Genomic DNA, 4,954 nt, shown 5'->3' with positions numbered 1-4,954 from the left:
TGTTGGAAGAGCAGCTCTCACCTCTTGTTCTCCTCCTAACGAAACACAAGACACGCACATTAATTTCTAAACACCTCATTCACAAAAGAGATAATTAAACAAACCCGAATAGCACAACAACCATACAAAACTTATTCTCTTACCCAAACCACGAATACACACGAACCCAAAATCTCGAGGAAAGAATAAAAAATAACAAAACATGACAGTACCTTTATAGTAAGAAGAATAATGAAGAACAAAATTTGAACCAACCTTTGCTTGGGATGAAACAAAAGGTGACAAGAGGAAACAAGAAAGTATGAAAGAAATTAGAGAAGAAAACCCTTGAAGTTCTTTACTAGAAACTAATTGAAACACACAAATGGGGATTTGGAGAGAAAGAATGGGAGACGTAACTAGGGTAGCAAATTTTTAGGAACCCTATTTTTTTTAATTTCAAAAATCGAATAAGGTAGGATAAAAACAAAATCAACAAAAAATAACAAAGAAAATAAACTCATTATCTCAACTAACCCCAATACACATCTAACAGATTTTTTTGACTTTAAATTACACTCAATTTTCTCTAACCGTGCAACCCAAAAAATGTTAACAAAAAAAATCCTAATAGCTCCTATAGAGGTTCGAACCTAAGACTCACAACCCACCTTCAAGGCCCTTAACCACTCAACCAGACACTCAACTATGACATAGTTCAACAAAATAGAAACTAAGATTTTTGGGGCGTTACAACTCTTCTCCTAGAATAAATTTTGACCTCGAAATTTACTTGATTCAAATAGATGCAGATACTGTTGTTGAATCGTTCTTTAGTTTCCCACGTGGCTTCCTCAGTGCCATGATTCCCCCAAAAAATCATAGAACTTTTTTTCCACGGAGACACCTTCAGAAAAACATAATCACCCACAAAATACTCAATATCCCTCCTTTTCAAATCTGCATATGACTTCTATCTATCAGAAGTCACCTTAGGACAATCCTGAATCAGTTTAATTTTATCCTCAGTCTCAAAAATAAATTCAAGACCTAAAACTCGTCGATCATCCAACTCAGTCCAACACAACGGAGTACGACACTGACGACCATACAGAGCCTCATAAGGTGCCATCTGAATATTGGAGTAACAGCCCATTTTCAATAAAATCAGAATAGTAGTTTTGGGACCACAAATCTGAATTCGAAAGAAAAATCATTTTAATATTATTGCATGGTTTGCATTATGATAGGAATCTCGTATGAAATTTTCATTAAGAAAATTTTACCATTTACATGTTTATTTGATAAAAGGACCAAATTGCATAGAATATAAAAAGTTGAATTCTAGTAGCTAAGGGGATCAAATAGCTATGGAATTCAAAATTAGAGGTCATTATATAGCAAATAGACCATTAAGAGGAGTTAGTAGATAAGTATGATGATTCATCAATGGAAAATTAAATAAATAAAAGGACTCAATTGAAATAGAAATAATAAAAGATGATAAAAATCTAATATCATCTTATTTCATCATCTTTCCCAAAATTAAAACATGGAAACCCTAGTCATGGAAATTGGGTTTTGAGCAAACTTATTTGTCTCAATTAGGTATGTTTCTTTGTCCTTTTTAAGGAATTTTTATATTTTCGATATCGTAATAACTTAATCTAGCTATCTCGGGGATTAATTTGCAAAGTTATTAAGGTATTAAAGTTTTTCCATGGATGAGTATGCATGAATTATGAAGTTTTATGGTAGAAAATGAAAGGTTTTTGATAGATAAATAACTTTTGTAAAGAGAATTTTGATTAAATTATGATTTAGGGACTAACTTGAAAGGATGTAAAATTTATGGAAAAATTCTAATTTTGTGAATTACATGGACTGTCATTGTAATATGTAAAAATTGATTAGGCTTGAAATAATGATTCAATTGCATGAATTTTATTTTTTGAGCTTAGGGACGAAATCGAAATTAATTAAAAGTATAGGGACAAAATGATAATTTTACCTAAGATGTGAATTGGATCAAATTGAATATGAAAATGTATTAAATTGATCTTAAATTCATTTGTTAGATCCGGATAGACCAAATACGGAGTTAGAACGAGGAAAAGAGATAGTAGCGAATTAGTAACTTTTGTGTGCATAAACATTGTCGAGGTAAGTTCATGTAACTAAATTGTGTATCTAATGCTTTAAATTGAATATTTTTGTGTATGGAATGTATAATTTCCATTTATAAGTATTGAACACATATCAAAATATATCCGACAAGTGTTAAGTCCTGTTTGAATAAATGAAATTCGATGGATACAGGGTTCTCGTATTGGTTGTGGTCCTGCATGTGTTGTGGACACACCACAACTCTAATGAGCGTCCCAATATATGGCTCTTTAGAGCTTCCCAATTAAAGGCTCTTTCATGAGTTTCCCGATATTGGCTCGCTTGAACCTTTCCGATATTGGTTCGTTTGAACCTTCCCGATTAAAGGCTCTTTCAGGAGCTTCCTGATTAACGGTTCTCTAGAGCTTCCCGTTACATGGCTCACATGAGCTTCTCGTTATATGGCTCGAAAGAGCTTCCCATTTATGTACTCCTATGAGCATTCCCGAATATGAATTGACGAATCTCAAATTTATACGCTTCTTGTGTACTACCCAGGTATCCATCGATATTTTAAATTATTCAATAGGAAAAATCCTGATATGAGAAAATATATGAATTCAAAGTGAAACGTTATCTATATATACACGAAATACATGGAAGTTGATGTTGATGGGCTCATACATAACTCTTGATATTCATGTGAAGTAAATGACTAACATGTTTGATGAAGTTGTGTGTTTAGGCTATTAGCCAAATTACTTTAATGCATTTTGTATGTTTATTTTAATGAAAATAAATGGTCAGTTAATTTTCGTTATACGAACTTACTAAGCATTAAATGCTTACTCTATTTTATTTCCTCTGTTTTATAGTAATTCAGAAGCTCGATTTGGTTGGAAGCCGGTTGGAGCAACATCACACTATCCTTCAACTCGTTTCGGTATAAATAGCAAAATTTCTTTTGGGTATAATGGCATGTATAGGCTAAATTTGGCCAATGATGGTATGTATATGTTTGGTTGTGACTAGCCATTGGAATGGCTTGTGTTAGACATATTTTGATATGTATATAGGAGTTTATATATGTTTGATATGTGTTTGAAATGGATGAAAGATGAAAATCATATAGGTATATTAATGATTGGATTGAATTGGAAAATTTAGTACAAGGATGTATATATATGAATTGGGTTTTTTTGGTAAGTTTGGACATTTGGCCATATGTATTGATATGTCATGCATAAGACTTAATTTTGGCTTGATTTGAAGGACTTGTATTGGCTTGTAAATGTATTTAAGTGTTGATGTAGGTGAAAGACAAATTGGGTGAAAAATGTGGCTTGGAAAATAGCCTATTTTCGTCCACACGTGCAAAGAAAGGGGCATGTGTCTCAGCTGTGTATGACACACGGTCTAGCACATGGGCGTGTGATCTGGCCATGTGTCCCCTGCATCTTTAAAATTTCAAAACAGAATGCTCAAAATTGTTCACACGGCCTAGAACATGGGCATGTGACTTGGCCGTGTGACCTCTGCACCCAATTAATGCAAGTTAGTATACTCACACGGCCTAGCACACGGGCGTGGGGCTTGGCCATGTGACCCAAGTTAGAGAGTTACATGGGTATAGACACAGGCTGGACACGACCGTGTGTCCCTATTTTGAATGCCCACACGGCCTGAGACACGGTCGTGTCTCTTGACCGTGTAAACCTTACGACCTGGCCATATGGGCGTGTGTCCCCTACACCTAGGAAAATTTTGGACATTTTGCTAAAAAAATTTTGAGTACCCGATTTAGTCCCGACTTCTTTTCGATGCATATTTTAGGCCTCGAGGGCTCATGTAAGGGACAAAATAATTGAACATGATTGATTTTTTGATAATGGATGTTAAATGATATAAAATAATTGTATTTGATCTGTAAACTTTGGTAATGCTTCGTAACCCTGTTCTGGCGATGGACATGGGTTAGGAGTGTTACATTTATTAGTATCAGAGCTACGGTTTAGCCGATTCTCAGACTAACGTAGCATGTACGAGTCTAGCTATACATTCTATTATATAACCTATGATAGTATGATATCTCCTGACCATTTTACAACATGTTTTTCATATAGTAATGTCGTCCAACCGAGATGAATCTGAAGAAGTTGGAAGCAATGCTTAAGCTACAGTTTAAAGAGCAACTTCAAGTAGTAGAAGGCCCGTATCTGAGGGTCGAGGAGCAGAGGCTAAAGAAGCCTTCTTCTAAATGATGAACAAATGGTTTACAGAATTCATAAGAACAAATCCGGCAGTACAACAACCTCCCCCTCTTGTCTCTCAACCGGTTCCTGATATGCCACAAAGTACAAAACTTGTTAGAACTGGTAAGCCTCTTGTAGATAAAATTCGTCAATATGGGGTAGAAGAATTCAAAGCTACTGCTGAAGACGATTCAGAAAGGGCTGAATTCTGGTTGGAAAATACTATTAGAGTTCTTGATGAATTATTAAGTACACCGGTCGAATGTTTGAAATGTGTTCTATTTCTATTAAAAGACTCAGCCTATCACTAGTGGAACACCTTAATTTCTGTTGTACCGAAAGAAAGGGTCACATGGGAATTTTTCCAAACTGCATTAAAAAATAAGTATATCAGTTAGAGATTCCTAGATCAAAAAAGGAAGAAATTTTTAGAGCTTAACAAGGGCATATGATGGATCCGAATATGAAAGAGAATTTGTCCAACTGAGTATGTCAGACAATGTATCCCAACTGAAATCGCCATGTGTAAGCATTTTGAAGAGGGTTTAAATGAAGACATCAAGTTGTTAGTTTAGATTCTAGAATTAAAAAAACTTATGGTATTGGTCGATCGAGCT

Source organism: Gossypium raimondii, chromosome 6 (assembly GCF_025698545.1).
Source record: "Gossypium raimondii isolate GPD5lz chromosome 6, ASM2569854v1, whole genome shotgun sequence".
NCBI classification, from domain to species: domain Eukaryota; kingdom Viridiplantae; phylum Streptophyta; class Magnoliopsida; order Malvales; family Malvaceae; genus Gossypium; species Gossypium raimondii.
The sequence above is the reverse complement of the archived record's forward strand: the minus strand, read 5'-3'. Positions refer to the sequence as shown.